Raw genomic sequence first — 17,048 nt, 5'->3', positions numbered from 1 at the left:
TAAAATGAGAGAGAAAGATGGCCCTCGTTGGCCAAAGAAGAGGAGGAAGGGGGAAGCACATTTGAGAATATATCGTGGCGATGTATGCAGCTCGTCGTGTTGTTGCGTTGTCTGCTGCTGCTACCGGTGGTTCTGCTGCTGTTGCTGCTGCTGCTGTTGCCGTTGCAGCTAGTATGTTCAGAGAATTGAGCAGTGTGGTAGGCTGACTTTCACCATCGGCTCTCTGTGAGGCTGAAGCTACGACCTTTTCTGAAAACATTTTCAAAGTACAACCGCATAAAGTAGGTACGTATGTAAAGCTGGCAGACCAACCGAGAGAGCGAGAGAGAGAGAGAGAACACGGGAGACCCGCCCTCATGACACGAAGGAAATGTCGAATACGACACGCTCGTCATTATGTCTTGAAAAAGAAGAGAAGAGAAAAATAAAAACTGGATTTCCAACAAAGAAAGAGACTCTGTTCCCCTCATCTTTCTACAAACTGCAGCATATAACGTACGTATGGGGCTCTCTCGTCGCGTTGCTGTACAAATTCCTGAACCTCTTTATATTTCGCACTCCTATCCGCCACCCACATTTTCTCAACCCGCATTTCTGTACACATATACCTACGGATACTTTTCTCATGTCACACGTGCATTTCAAAGCAATTTTGTACGGTGGTAACATGTTGGATTTCTAATCTCTCGTACGTACGTACGTGAGATTCTTCTATTCATTTCCTAGGACAATCGTGAAGAGACGCAGGAAACGTCGAGAGCTTGACGACCGTCAGCTAGACGGAAGTGTGGAAAAGAATTTCATTCGCAAAATTTGTTGCGTACGAACTTTAAAGAGAACGACGTCATTTTAATATGTGGAAACAGGAAACCCCTGCCGCGCTAAAAATAAAACAAAATCATACACTTTTCTCCGGTTATGCTAATGCAATTTGGCGAATCGAGTGGACAGATCTTACCACGGACACGTTCGAGTCCTAGGGGTAATCCTCCGGTAATGGAAAAAATAGAGGGGAAAAAGAAACGGAAAAAAAAACAGGAAGCAATAATGGCGATATCCGACTCCTGTTATCGTCTGGTTTTTTTCTTTTTTTTCTCGTTCTCCTTTAATTCCCACTTGAAATTGCAGCGATCGGAAGATTGCGGATGTACGAGTCATTCGCGGAGTAAATAAATTCTTCCCTGCTGTATATCGATGATCTTTCGGTACACCGCGATCGGTTCTTGCTCGCCTTCCTCTCTCTCTTTCTCCCTCTCTCTCTCCGGTAGCTCGATTCGCGTTCCGTCAATTTGATCATTGGTATGCGAACGTCGCGACGCGTCGCCTCTACGTCATCACCGTCACAGGTAACGCGTGTCTTTCCGTTCGAAAATCCGTCTATAAAAATTATCTATATAATTACACGCGATTCTTCGTTACTGTCTGCATATTCATCGGCTGCCAGAGCAGCTCTCTGAAACTCGGAGTACTCTATGCATACATACACGTATTATGTATGCACCGAATACAGCGCAGACTACGTATATGTATAGTAACTCAAGTTTTCCGTTAGTAATTATAGAATTCATATTTCATTAATTATACGACGATAAAATGTGTCTAGTCATGTGTTGTCTCTCGGATAATTTGTGCGTATGAAATAGAAAAAAAAATGACCTGAATTTAATCAAGCTCTATTCGAACTACTTGATTTGTTTTTTTTTTTCTTCTTCTTCTCTAACCGGAGAGTATATATACACGCGCGGATTGTCGACAAAACATGATCGTAAACAGAATTTTATCGCGATAACTTGTCTCGTCTATCTGTACAAGTTCTATGCACGCGCGTATATATGCGATTCCGCCGTTTATCTGTACAACTTTCCTGTCGACATTATCGTATCGTTAATATGTGAAATTATCGCACGATAATTCGCGATGCAATAAATTTGATTCACGCGTAACGCGTATATGTTTTAATTAAGGTATCGTCATTTATATTTCGCCGCACGTATCGCCCTCAGGACGGTTCAGGATTTAGGTCCGATTCTTGACCCCCGCGCGGTGCACAGACTATTTTTGTTTGTAACGCCGTCCCCGACACACTTACAGTTCATTTCCATCTCCAAACCTGCCTTCGCGGTGCTGCTGCTTGCTGCTGCTCCTGCCGCTGTTGTTGGAACGACAGGCTCAGGTGAAAGGAAAGAATCGGTATACTCGAACACATCTACGGATAGTCGTTACGACGTGGTGGTAAGCCCACTTCGCGAGCAACTTTAAACCATATCTGGTACAATAATTGTTACAATTACGATAATATCACGCATCCTATTGCGCGGAAATGCAGACCAACTACAACTACGATGATTTTGACGAATCATCGCTGAGTTTTCATCACCTTTCATCATGAGAAAAGTATGAAACCTGCACGCATTCTAACAACCCGATTTGTGGTCTCAAAAACAATGAATGGGCAACTCTCGAAATTCGTTGTAAAATAATTTCTTCTCCTTCGCATCTTAGGCGAGACTCGAGTGCGGAGTGATATACATTCGTACGTAATTATAGTATATACACGAAGTGACTCAACGACGAAAATTTTGCAGACGGAACATATGCGCGCTCTTTCATTCATTGGCGGTGCTCGCAGCGGCGTCTCGGTAAAAGTTCGTCGTGTAGCTTCTTTTTCTGCTTCCGCCTCTTTTCCCACAACCCTACGAAAAAAAAAAACCGAATAGGAACGGTCCGCGTGAGTCAGGGGTATCCCAACGTCAGGGGATGACTTAGTCGCTCGACTCCGTCTGCATTTGTTCCAGTTATTCATCTTTTTCGGGTACCCCTCGAAACTCTGGTCAGAAAATATTTTTGAACACGTTCTTGCCATATCCCCGTTTCTTGACGTCATTCACTTCGTACATTTCCATGATTTATTTTCTTCATTGTTCTACGCTCATTCCGATCCCTGGTTTTCTAGATCCGGAATGTTGTCGGATGTTATTTTCTCTACCGACCAGGAAGTACGTAGAACACAAGTATGTGAGAGCGCGCGGTTTTCTCGCGTATACCGTTTGAAGAGCGATATTATAAATGCGTGTAATCGACGAGGTATGGTTGGCCGGAAAACCCTGCCGCTGTAGAAGCCACAGGAAATATAGCGTACACATACATAGCTTGTCACCGATATCCATGTATTCTGGTAATGGCCTCCTACCCCTGACTAATCCGAAGTTCATCGAAAGTGGCAACGTTGCACATTGACGAAAAGGTGCGCAATCGAGCCACGTTATTTCTCAAAACTGTCCGTCTTTTCGTCGTAAGGGTCCCTGCGAAAGGGACGGAGATACGGACATGCAAATATACCGAAGTAGAAAAAAGAGAGGAGAAGGCTACCTGGGAGCGAGGCTCACCTTAAAACTTAAACTCAAACAAAGGAACACCGAGCATAATACAGTTAGGGGGCCGACTGTACGGGGCAGACTTATGCGTCGTCGTTCGGCGAGGATCGACCTCGAGGTGGATTTGAATGCGTCCGAAGCCGAGGCAGGTCACTTCCAAAGGGTGGCGGTCTGCCGTGCTGTACGCTCAGGCAAGACGACCCGTAGGCACCGGTGTATATAACGCGTATAAGTTTCTGCGAACCAAGTTCTCCTTGAGAGTTGTAAATTTTACTTCACCTTCAATTTACCTCCACCATAACGTCGCCGTCTCGGGTTATAAATACGCGTGTCCTCCTCTCTATATACATTCGTATATTCTACAGTATATTTTCACCAGGGTGTGTTTGCATTTCCATGGATATTTATGAGCTCGCTCTCTCTCTCCCCCTTCCCCCGTCATTTCGTAGGGCCGGGGGTCTGAGGTCGGGGCGAGCCAAGAAGTTCTCGCGAGTCGCGTGACGATTGAACGAAAAATTAAACCGCTACGCTAATATCGGCGGCCTCGGTTTTTCGGTAGACGAGTACGAGGTAACGCATTACGAGCAGGAGCTACATTTCTTTGGATCTCCGAACGATTTTCATATCGCGCACTGCAGGTGCGAGGAATTTTCGGGCATTCCTACTTCTCGTTTATAAATGTACACTTATCGTCGAAACGGGAATGTGAAGAGGAGGTTTGAACCCGACTCGAATCGTGATTACCGGCGGGGGTTTATATTTATAGGCGTTGGGCGTCCTTTTACATTTCACTCTCTGCACTTGAGTTGGTGCCAGTATTCCGACCGCGTAAAGTTAGTCGGACGTGGCATGGCGGGTGGTGGTGGGTATCTTGTTCGTTCGGATGGGTGCCGCTTTAGAAACGATTGAAATTTTTCTCTCCCCACGACCGAGGAGACGGTAGGGGAAGGCAGATGAAAGTATCATCTTTGACCACTACCAACGTGTACCGGTCACATGATTCGATCCTCTTATCTGTTGTTCTAGATCGTGCATTCGTCTTGCGAGTTGACCAATTATTATCACCATCGACCTCAAACGATTGCACACTATCAGCTAGCCGGGTTAATCTAAATGAAGACCGACTCACAACCATGACGTAATTTTAACCAAGTTTATCTAATGTATTTGCCACTTATTGGACCTGCAAACGGAATTGGCCAATTCTGTAAAAATGTTTTTTCCAACGATGGAAAAAATCTGCGTCAGAGACATGGTCTTTTCGACTATTTGTGTGCGCCGAAATGTTCGGGTACGGGAACGAAGGAAAAGGAAAAATTCATATTCCTGCATTTATTACAGTAACAAAGAAAAGTTAGAGACAAAAAGGAAACCGTTTCCCTAACGAGCCTTCTCTCGCCGCTCGTTTATATTTCTGTACATCGTGCAGGTTGTATAACGTGCATTCTGTACCTCGTGTATATTGTTCGTATACGTGAAGTTTAGTACGTAGATGATGGAACTTTATACTTAAAATGTTCGCGCGTGCGTATATCCGGCGTCTATCCGAAATATTCCGTATACATATTTAACGGAGGTGTAAGATACACGCAGGTATATATTTTGTAAGTATCCTATGTGGATAGATGGAAATGCAAATTTCATGCTAATGTGTATCAAAGAAGTTTTGGGTGCAATGCTTTCCTCAACGTTAAACGCGTGTAACGTAGAAGCGTTGTAGCGGCGTATTTATTCTCGTTGTCGTTCCTGAGGTAGACGCGCGCGTATGTCATCCTTTGTATTTAGTTTTACAGACATCGACGATGCTACGCTATGCACGGTACGGTACGGGGGGATATTCCTTACTTCCATACCGTCGTCGTCGTCGTCTAGTAAGTTTTGGCTAGAGAGTTGTTGAGGTTGGCGGATCGTTCCGGCAACCTCGCATTCGGTTCTTGAGATGGAAAAGGTGGCAACGTAGCTCGGTGCTATTATGTAACACCCGGCAACGTCGCCGTGGAGGGGAACGACGCGGTATATACCGGGCGGGTAGGATGAGATCTGGTGGAGTGAGAAGTGGAATGGAACTCCCCGGAGAAGCGAGAAAAGGGAAAGAGAGAAAGAAGGGGAAGAGGATCCGAGCATCCCCCGTCGTTCGACTTACTGCGTCACGCGGCCAATTGCAACCCCCCCTCCCCCCAGGATACCTAGGGGTTGGGACTTTTGCTACGTCTGACGTTTAATGGGTATTGTTATTTTTATCATCCTTATTCTCGTTATTATACTCGGAAGACTCTTCGCTTTCCATGATTTTTTTCCTCGACCAATTTTCGAAAAAGCTCGACGTTTTTTTCACCAATAGATTTTGTCGAAAATTTTTACTCGACCATTTCTCAGGACCCCGTAATATCCGTTCAACCTGGCATAGCTATAGAGAGTTACGAACGACGATTCAGAGTGCCTAGGAAGAGACCTTGTAAACTAACGTCGCCCGAGGCAAAAATTTAGAAGAAAAAAAGAAGAGAATGGCTAGCTCTCTTGTTTGAGCTAGCTCGTTCACGTTCCACGTCAGTTTCTTCTATTCGCGCAAACATCGTTCGTGTCGTTTTCTAACATAATGAGTTTGCGCGTGTATCTTCCCATATCTAACGACGTTTCCTATGTTGTACGCCTACGTTCGGTCATGCGTAAGAACTTAATAATGTCACTATAAATAGGACCTTGCAAAATGGTCCACCCCCGATTCTCCCCTGTACCGTTCGGAGTCCAACTTTATAGTCATTAATTTTATCCGCATGTATACCACACCCGGAAATGTCAGATCGTGTCTACACACATGTGAACTTATAAAATTTATGCGTATAAACATTGTGCACGGTATGTATAGCTTGACCTAATGGTTGTTGTTTTGTTTTTTTTTCTCATCTATTCCGAGCTCGAGAAATCGAAACTTCAAAAGTTTGCCAGTTTTTCGGTTCTAGCGATGACAAAATGTAGATATATCTCGATCGGTTTTAACGATTTATCCTATTCTAGTAAAAATACCGGAGAAACCTAAAGCTCGATCGGATCCATCCAAGAATCCGATGATGCGTTAATTAATTTCGCGTTGAGTGCTTGACTAAATATTTAATCAATTTATTTGAATAATAATTATTTGCTAACCATCAGGTTGGGTGTTGCGATTTTTTGGTAGAGCGTTGATCGGTCTACAGTCGTTTGAAAAACAACGGTATAGTTATGACAGGTGTTTGGTATACAATAATATATACGAATTAGGTCGAAACTTCACCTGCGTCTTTTCTTTATGTGCAGTTGGTATAATATAACTATACGTAATTACGTATGTGTGTATAATCTCTGAATCAATTATCATACGAGCAACCGTTTTCAGAGTTCTGATCGTAGAGAATGATAAAAATTAACCGATGCTTTAGAGAGGTTCTAAAGAGCGTTGATAACGAATTATAAACTTTTTTTTTTTCCATATCCAACCGAAATTCATCCATCCATTTTTTTTCTCCTCTCTTCTTTTTCGTTTCTTTTGCCTTTGAATTAGCAACGATAATACCGGCGCCTTTACAGGAATGAATGGAAAATTTTTCCTCCACAAATATTTTTCTGATCGTCTCATAATTCGATAAACGCGACGTCGTATCTAGACCGTATTAACGTCTGTGTTACATTGAAAATTAACGTCCAATTATCCGACAGTTCTTCCCCTATTTTCATCGGTTTTTATCTCTCCACTTCTCTGTTGCAAAAATTGTTTCAGAATTGAGAGTTAAAAAAAAGTATAGAAAAAATTTATTCATCGCGATGTTAATCGACGTGAAATATTTACCGTTGTTGGAAATTGATTCACAGTGTTTGTTGTACAAGGTCTGAGAAATGGGACTGTTTAACTGACGGCGATATAATCGACTTCCGGCAATTACAATTTCAATAAATATTCTCCGTAACGTGCATTGCAGTTTTTAGCAGCCGTACTCGTTTGTTAACGTTCGTATTATTGTAATATACATATATATTTCTAAAACATTCTGATGCAGAACGGATAAGTACTGCACTTGCCGCTGTTGTTGCTGCCGTTGCCGCTGCTGGTACGCGTTAGGCGGAAAACGTCGAAGAGGTAAAAGAGAGCCTGCAGCGGTATAAAGGATTCGTAAATAAAATAAAGTGAATAAAAGAAGCTGAGAAAAAAAAAAAAAAAAGAAAAGTGTAGAAAAACGGCGCAGTGCTGGTGCTGCAGGGTGCTTATTTCCGCCAACACCTCGAGAAGGCACATTAAGTAGGTGCAGTGGGCGTAGGTATAATGTACCGTACTTCTTCTTCTTCTTCTTCTTCTCGTACTACTACTACCACTATTACTTTTTCACCTTCTTCTTCTTCCTCCTCTTCTTCTTCTTCTTCTTCTTCTTCTACTTCTTCCATACAATACATATTTGCAACGAAGGAGCGTTGCGACTACGTGTACTTTTACACATTGCGGTTCACACCTACGTTCGTTCGCTGGTACCGCTCGCTATTCTTTAGAAACGTTCCGCGCCACGAATACAGGGATAAACTATGAATGTGTACAATAAAGAAGAGACACCTTCTTCTTGTTGGTACCTGCGCCACTCGCGTATAGAATGCACACATAGCTATGTACATATTTTATACGTAGTTGTTCCGTGCACAGGTATATACTACACAGATAACAGAAGCCAAGAAACGGTGTGGCGGGCGGAAAAGAGGAATAGGACGTATATATAATACAGAAGCGTTGAGCGTGTCCCAGCTACGTTCGGCTAGGCCAGGCTGGGCTGGGCTAGGCGAGGCGAGGCGACTATAGATGCTGAGAGATCTTCTCGATGTTTTTAGACGGTCACGGTTCTTGTTTTGTAGTTCAACGACACGAAACTCACCGACGTTGTCGCCTCGCCCTCGACTCTACGTATCCAGAGAGAAAATGAGACGACCGGAGATGGAAATTGGTCGCCGGTAGATGGGGTGGATCTAACTATCTCAAAAAAAAAAAAACAAGTTATCAAAACCAAAAAAAAAAGAAAAGAAAAAACTATTATCACGACCTACCGACTCTATACGGTGTACGAAACTAACCCGTCACAATACAACGCGAGCTCCGTCACGATGTATCGATGCGGGATGTTAATTTAACCAACATTATATTATAATGTATGGACGAAAACTGGTATTCACGTATTTTTACAACACCTGCATAAACTATAATCTGGTATTAGCACGGTTAAATATTCATAAGGTGTATTCTGTTACCGCGGTAAAATTTCTTCTTTTTTTTTTCTATTCGGTATTCCGATATTTTAACGCCGAATTCTTTTCGCCTACATCCCCCTTCGCTTCTTCATCATTCAAAGTTCACAAGCCCGACTCGTACTCTGTGCCAAGCGTGCCTTTCGTTTGTGGATTTCCGAGTTTCTGGCAGATGAAGAAAAATAGAAAAATAGAAAAAGAAAAAACAAAGTAATTACGGAAACTATGAATTTCCACCCCTGGTTTTTATCGTGCCTGCCAGCTGTTCCTCCTGCGGGGCAATCAATCCCGGCAACGACGGTATGGGACGGTCAAAGTCCTAAGGAAATAACGAACGTGGTATTTTCCAACTGCAATCCCCGACTGGATCTATAGTGCGAAACGTTCGTTCCACCGTTCCGAAGGCACACCTGGATGTACGAACTACCTTGTAACCATCCGTCCATCCGACATCCCCGTGTACGGCCGGGGCAGCCAGAGATGGTTATTCGACGATGAAAAGTCGACAGTCATGATTCTGGTTCGTTGGATGCAGGGCGGCCCTGCGCGCAGGGGCTTCGGCTCTGGTGGTACAGGGCCAGCGTGCACGTTATACGGAGGGCCCTTTTCTACATAGGAGAGAAAACCGGGCAACCATCTACGGTATGTACACGTATCCGATATACATAATATAATTTATGTACATAAATCGGTATACGGGTCCGTGATTCGTTATACGTACCGTATATACGACGATACGGCCTATACGTAAAGCGCCTCGAGCAACGAGCTTTACACGGATAAAGATATAATACATGGATATTTATGTACACGTATACGTACACAGGGTGGTGATTACGTGCGGTGAAGGGACACGTGGTGCAGAAGGCTGCGTAAGGGAACTAGGGCGTCTTGGTCCTACCTATTATTATTACACGCATGCCTGCACGCACGAGGTATGTATCGTGTTTAGGTATACGTTATATACGTGGTATATACTTACCTTCGTATCCCACGTGAATAATATCCCCCCCCCCCCCCCTCCCCCCCCCAGAAACGAATAAGGATTGTAACGACGCCGTTGGTATATAATGTGTTCGAAATTGATTCCGCTGTTATCGCGTTATGGCTTTTGAATATAAATGTTCGGAAACCTCGTGGCGATTGTTATTTTGCCTTTTTAACGCCGCTGAGCATTTTTCGAGTTTGACGACGACGACGTGTTGTGCACGGCACGGTGATCAACAACGATGAAGAATTTGAACACGCCCGGTATACACAAGGTCAACAGCATCGAGTTGACCGGTTACTACGCATTATCGTGATACCACGTACATCACATCAGGAATAAAGAAAGTACGCTCGCTGATCAGTCGTGGAGAGGTAGGAGAAGAAGCAGTGTCGTTCCCCTTTCCTGCAGCTACATACTTCCTCACCTACTTCGATTCGCTGCGTTGTAAGTAGCTCGAAAATATCACCCCGAATTTTATGTCCGTTGAAAAAAATTATGTCGGAATTTGTTTGAAATACTTGGGTAATGAGAAACTTCGTTACCCGGTAATTCAAGTTTCCTCAAGTTTATTATCGCAGTTACGATTTTTCAACTTCGAAAATGTGTCGCGCTTTTCGGATCTTGGAGCTGACCTATAGAAATCGGCGAGGTATTATTTATAGGAGGAAAAAAAATATCTCTTTTTTACCGCGAGATGTGACGTCGTCGACGAAACCGCATGACGAAGACATTTTTCGAAGGTGCGGTAAATTGGTTTTTTTTTTTCTCCAATTTATTTATTTATTTCTTATTTCTGTGTTCGAGCGTTGGACGGTTGTGTGAGACGGAGTTGACGAAACCATCTCTTATTTTATTTTATTTGTATTAAGGTGAAGAAAATGTAAAAATGACGCAGCTAAGTGCTCGCATATATCATGGAATTTTAATAGAGAATATTGTTTTATGGCTATGACGGAGAACCACGCGATTTCTCTATGTCGCGTTACAATGACAACCAATGAGCGTTGACTACTTCAAGGTTAAAAGAGTAACGAACGAAGGTTGCCTTCCCGCAAGTTATGTATCAACGCATTGCGAAATTAATAGCGCTTATGTACGTACGGTACGGTACGGTACGGTACACGTATCCTACGACGAACTACTTCGAACTATACTTATAACATATATTTTTCAACGTGTCTACATTTTGAAATTTTTTTACTTCACTCGCATCCCGCCGCTACTTTGTACCGAGCACAAAAGTTGTTGAGCAACGATTTGTTCTTTTTTTCCCCCCGCCACCCCCCAAAACTCGTACGTGTACTTGTAAAAATGTCGGCTGGCGAAATCTCTTAGCGTGTAACGTACGTACGTATGTACATATATTTTCGGAATACATATACGCGTTCAACGAGTGCGGCAACATACATGAAAGTATAAGAGATTCGTTTCTTCATATACATATTTATTTTATTTCACCTTATTTTATTCATTTTTTTAAATACGTATAAATCGCGCCTCTCTCCGTTTTTAAGAACCGTGAATCAATCGCCAGACGCAAATAAATTCGACGGTGACCTGGTTATGAGTTTATTCACCCTGCTTTATAATACGTATATATCTGTTTACTATGCGTAATGCGATACGACAAGCAAAATTTTTATAATATGCACACGTACCTCGCGTATTTATTGAATATTATCAAAGATACCGTTATAATTATTCTTGTTTTCAAACGAAACTCTTTTCACAATCGTGAAAATTAATGTACACATGTGTCTTCGCATAGGTATGTATTTATATTTTTTTTTTTTTGGTTTCTTTTTTCTCTCGTACGATGTAAATTCTGTCAACATTTTGACCGTCAATTTTCGATACGAACTCAGGATGCAGTGTCGAGGTCCTGAGGCATGCAGCAAACCGTGTGCGTCCAAAGTCTGACGAAACCGTGGCTCGGTATTCTAGAAACGAAGGTATTACGTTAATTAATGCAACGTGGATATTTGAACACGTAGATTAGAAAACTCGTAACTTTTACCTACCTCAATATATCGTTGTAATACGAATCAACGTTCGGTCCTTTTTTCCGAAACTATCTATACGCCACACGGCCGCTCGTATACTTCTGCCGACCAGCTGTGCTCACCAGGCCAATAAAACATCGTCGCTGGGTACCCGCTGTGGATGTCTGCCCTGCACGGTACCAGCGGTTGACTTTCCTATGTAAGTTGTTCCATGTATCTTGTACACGTGTACTACATAATACATACCCTGGATCCTTGTGTTATCATCGGTTGTACAGTCGCAGCGTTTTAGGCCCTGGTTTTCGCTCGCCTGTTCTTCGTATTTGGTCCAGACGCTCATCCTCCGGATCGAACGAATTCTTATAGAGAGTGTGTAAAGTATAACTCGCGAACGGGATAACAAATAAATTGGCTGTATATCTTGCGACGAATAGAAGGGGGGGAGGGGCGTAAATTTTCGTTCGAAAAATTTAGGGAAAGCGGATGTTGTTGCTTTCTATAGATCGTGTTTTTGACGCTACGTACGTGATTCACGTATATTACCGGAATTACGTCGGACGAAGTGTTCGCTGAAATGGCGTGTTTGTTAGAAAGTTGGCGAGGGCCGTAAAACACCGGGCTGCCGGGATACGACGAGACGAGAAGAAAGGAGGGGTAAAAAAAAAAAAAAAAAATAAGGACGGAAAAACTGCGGATCGCTGGAGAGGGTCAGACGCGTTCCCGAAGCGTCGGTCGAACGCTGCCGGGGTAACCCGGCTCGCTCACCTCCCTTAGCCGCCCTTAGCCGCTGCAGGGAGTTTCCCCAATTTCCATTTTCGAGTCATTGCGTCCCGGCCGGCGCGCTCCCTTCTCCCGGGACGAGCCGGGCGAGCGACGCCGAAAAATAAAGTAAATAAAAATAATAGAGATGAGATAAAATGAGAATGAAGGAATATTATACATATATGGATGAGAGGAAACGGGACGAAGGAGGAGAGGGTGTCTTGCGCGAGCCCGGATGAAAAAGCGAGACGGAAAATACGGACTGTTATACACTTTTGTGTGAGGAATTTTTTTTTTTTTTATCCTCTTTTTTTTTTACCCCTTTTTTCCGTGTGAACCTTTGACGGAACGTCGGCATCGTTCCTTTTATTTCGTCGACTCTCTCGTGTTTCTCGCGCGTCCCGCAGGACGGCTAAAAATCCTCATTGTGCGGAGAGAGTCGGACGGTCCGCCGCGGCCGGCGCAAGGGCTTGCCCTGTACCGTATAACCGGGGCACACCGGGTATATAATCTATACCAAAAACCCTCGGATCGTGTATCGAGTCGACGGAGAGACGGAGACGTCGCCATCGTCGTCACCGTCACGTCTTCGTGGCTCCCAATTTAGGTCGGTCGTGCGGGAACAGCGCGCGTTCAGAAAACCGGTATGGTAATGGGGGCTATGCAGGGGGGAAACGATGGTTGGGTAAAAATTGAGGAGAGGGGGGAACGCACATCTTGCGGGACAAAGCCCCCTCCTCTTTCTTCTTCTTCCCATTTCCCTCCCTTTATCCTCGCGTTTCTTCCATACTCTGGCCTCGTGGTACATAATCGTCACCCCGCCGAATCATCGTCTCTTTCTCCCTCCCCGCCCTCCTTCGAACTCTTTTCATTTCCCGCCGTCGTCGCCGCGGTGGGCTTTTTTTTTTATTTTTTATTTTTTTTCTTTCTTTTGAAAACGAGAAGGAGATGAAAATTTCTTTCCTTCTTCTTCCTTCGATCACGACACCTCGCGCACGGCAGCGAACGTGTACTCGGTAACTTACGGAGTATAAAACGCGCGGGAAACGCTCGCGCTCGTCGCTGCGTCGAGTTTCTCGTTGTATTTCAACGGCGAATAATTGCGAAGTGAAACGATTTCCGCGGATATCGTTTTGGCAGATTCGTAACGTTATATGGTACGGATCACCGTTACCTACAACGTCCGATCCGCAACGATGCCAAGTGCGGAATGAACGACGAATTAGCGCTATTGCCCGCTAATCTTGCTCGTCGAGACGATAAATTAGCAATAATTTTTACGGTCAATAAAAAACCGAAAAAAGATGTATATATATATATATCGTCAATGACGCAAGTGTATGCCCACATTTTTGGTATATCTTTTTCGATACACATGTGCAGAATTGCAGTATGCTACTCGCGACCGATTCTCTGAAAAAATCCTTTCTCTTCTCGTCCGTATTTCGCAGTTCAGACTTTACCGTACGAATGTACCTACCTGTAACTCGACTTTATTTTTATCCAGTCGAAGTGAGACGCACGTCTCGTTAGGATGAAATTTGACGTGTACGTCGTTCGACAATTTCGTTGGAGGGATCGGTGGTAGACTGGTATTATTATCTTTAACATGCGATCGCTCTTCGCCTCGCCAGGCTTTCCCTTGACACTAACCGTAATGACGGAGGATAATTTCTACCTACATTGTCACGAAGGCATCTCGGCTCCGGATGAATTCCGTGTACATAGTCGCTAAAATAAGAAATCAACGGACGGACGACATACCGCATGAGTGAGAAAAGTAGGTAAATGCGCGTGGCGTACACGCATATAACTACTTAGGCGTCTATATATGTATATTAAACTTAAGTTCAATTTTAAACGTTGAAAAACACACCGCACGAACGTCTTTACTCACCTTGTGTTTAAACCGTACTACTTTCTAACTCGCCTCTTTAATGTGGGGTGGGACAGATCGGTATACGTAAGTGATCATCATCTACGCGTCGAACGAACCTAAAAAATTATATAGTTGTTTATTAGAAACGCAAATAAATTCAACGTAGGAAATGAAGTGTGAGGCGTGTAACGTACGCGGCGTTCTAAGGTATACGGTATTAAGTGCAGAGCCTCTGGTGAAATATCACGACTGCACAGATTTATTGTTCGTTTAAGTACCATCGTGTTGTGTACGGGAGGAGCCAGCGGCGGCAGCTGCTTCTCCTCGCGACACACGAGTTGTTAAATTCAATGACCTCGTCGCGATGATTTTCTAAAATCCAGTTTGGCCGATGACAGTATGCTCATGTTGATCATACCGATGCCGATGCCGACGTCGAGAGAACAGGTTATCGTTCGCGCGTCGAGCCTTGGGGAAAAATATCTTTGTCAGTCCGCCTCCAGCTCGCCTTCTTCACCAACTTCTTTTTTACGTTTACTCTTCGTTTTTTTTTTCATTTCGTTTTTTTTTCATTCTCATTCCTTCTTCTTCACCTACTCGTAATCGAGACCATCTCTCTCTCTCTCTCTCTCTCTCTCTCCGACGACTCTTCTTCTTCTCAGCTTCCCCATACGTCGTGTAATTATCCAGTCTCTTTCTCTTTCGCATAGGCGATCGAGAAACATCGAGAAATCGGAATATCGCGCGTCTCCAGATCTGTCGAGAGCTGAAAAGAGTTTCCCGCGCATTTTTTTTTTTTTTTTTTTTTTCTCGAATTCAGTCACCTCCGTCTTAGTTCGCCGATATTATTTTCGTCGCGTCGTTACTCAACGATTATTATACGATACTCTGCAACGAAATACAATAAGCCAGCGTATCTACAGGTGTTGACATTGACCGAAATCGTTGCATCGGGTGTGATTGCAATTGTATTGCATTCGAACACGTCCCGTCGGATATACATGTAAATATTATATAGAGTAAATAGAGATAAGAAGTAAACGGCTCGGGGCACGTACGTGTAATCGTCACGGCCAACTTCAGTCGCGCTTTTGTGCGTCCTTCGCGACAATCGTGTATCGATCCGCTCGCAAACGCGATCCTCGGAGATTCATCTCGTTCGCGCCAACACCGTCTCACTTTAATGACGACGATGATCTTAAAATTGATGTGAAAAAAGAGCCTCCAAAAACTAACGAGGAACCAGCGACAAATTGATCAACGTTGATCACCCATGCATTCGTGCAGGTTGAAATGGAAAAATGATTCTCCATAAAACCGCGAATAATGTTATATCGCAATTATATGTCAGTTATAGGTTTTTTTTTCGCATGTACACGATACGAGTAATTATCGCACACCTGAAAAACAGGGTATTTCATAAGGATCATTCGTATAGTTTCCGTCTGCGCGCGGTTTGAACTGCGGTCGTATATATATATACGACGTCGTGTTGAAAACTGAGAAAACGGCTCACGTTAAGTATTAAGAAGATATTAAGATAGCGAATGAAAAATGTGAAAAGATAAGTGGATGTATCTCTTCGCGAATTGCATTTCATAAACGCTAATCTCTGCGTTGCAAGTGTAAATACGCGCGACGTTTCGTATTTGTATATAAAATACCCATTTTTATACATAGAACACGTAATAAACGTACACGTTTCGGGATAACACACGTACCTACGTCTAGCGTAGCGCGTTCGAGGAAATAAAATTTGTTTGCACGGTACAAACAGACGCGGACAGAGTGTAAGCGCATCTTTATTGAATATCCTCTTTCAGTACTGCCGTTGCACCTTCACCCACACACACGAACGTGTGTACATACATATACATGTACATGTACATGTATCAACGTGTGTACGGTACGGGGTGTCGCGGTGTACGGTATGCATGTGTACATGGATTGAATTTTATCTCGCGAGTCCTCCTCGGAGTCGACCGAGTTTAAAGCGTGCGTTGTGCGCGCCTCCCCGGTTCCGTTTCTGAGTTCACTCTGAAGCGGTACCGTGGAATATTTTACCGCCGACACGCGCTTAACGGGAAATCCCCACCAGGTTAATTACGTTCGGTGTTTCAATCCTTTTCGAATGGGTTTTGTCTCGCTGTTGTAGCGAGGAGAGGTCGTTTTCTGCGCGAGTGTAGTACGGATATATACGTATACCGGTGCAGGGGCTCCCGCTGCGGTATATTATAAACCTAGCCTGACGTTACCCAACTTCGCTCACGGTTGAGTAACAGCGGTCGAACGTCTTAATCGAAATCTAGGATATATTCACCTATACGTAATTACGGGATAGTTCGCGCGACTCCGCTGTCTAATTCGCAGCCTCCTGAACTGTAGCACATCCTATGTGTACGTATCCAATTCGCCACCATCCACGACCCGGCGATATATCTTTATTATGTCACGTACGCGGTTCGCAGTGTTTGCTTATATTGCTATCCGTATATATATATATATATATATGTACATATGTACTGCTATGTGCACGACCATCTTCAAGTAATTTCAACGTTAGTCGCTGCTCTTCTCATGCCCCTGCTTTTCCCTTGCCTCCACTGCTGCGAAGCTTTTCCCGTAAAAGCTCGCTCGAGCGAGTGAATCTGTATTTTCTCGATAGTCGTCGGTTCGAACGACGAACCCCTTTTCCCCTTCGCCTATCGTATCCTGATTTTCTTCTCTTCACGATACGAAAATTAATAAAAACTTCACTCGCGAATCTACGAGCGAAACGTCGA

At 43.8% G+C, this 17,048-nt stretch overlaps 1 protein-coding gene and 1 long non-coding RNA gene across 10 annotated transcripts in view; one reads left to right on the top strand and one right to left on the bottom strand.

The window, feature by feature from the left end:
- LOC105688934 (protein split ends) overlaps nt 1-17,048 on the top strand; it is a 78,171-nt gene that overhangs the window by 8,791 nt on the left and 52,332 nt on the right. Inside the window, exon 1 of one of the 8 annotated variants that reach the window (XM_048654952.1) lies at nt 9,937-10,065. The exons of the other annotated variants lie outside the window; for them this stretch is intronic. The gene's annotated coding sequence lies outside the window, so the exon portion shown is untranslated. Of the gene's footprint in view, nt 1-9,936; nt 10,066-17,048 lie in introns of those variants that run through there. 8 annotated transcript variants of the gene reach the window in all.
- Nucleotides 10,650-16,782, bottom strand: LOC125500795. 2 transcript variants are annotated; one of them, XR_007278268.1, is made up of 4 exons: nt 14,460-16,782; nt 11,871-14,381; nt 11,643-11,793; nt 10,650-11,561 (listed from the first exon to the last, which is right to left on the bottom strand). It is a non-coding gene; the product is annotated as an uncharacterized LOC125500795 (long non-coding RNA). The 2 variants fall into 2 exon arrangements; XR_007278267.1 differs by having other exon boundaries at nt 11,871-16,778.

Source organism: Athalia rosae, chromosome 4 (genome assembly GCF_917208135.1).
Source record: "Athalia rosae chromosome 4, iyAthRosa1.1, whole genome shotgun sequence".
Taxonomy (NCBI): Eukaryota; Metazoa; Arthropoda; class Insecta; order Hymenoptera; family Athaliidae; genus Athalia; species Athalia rosae.
This window is presented reverse-complemented; position numbering and strand designations above follow the sequence as displayed.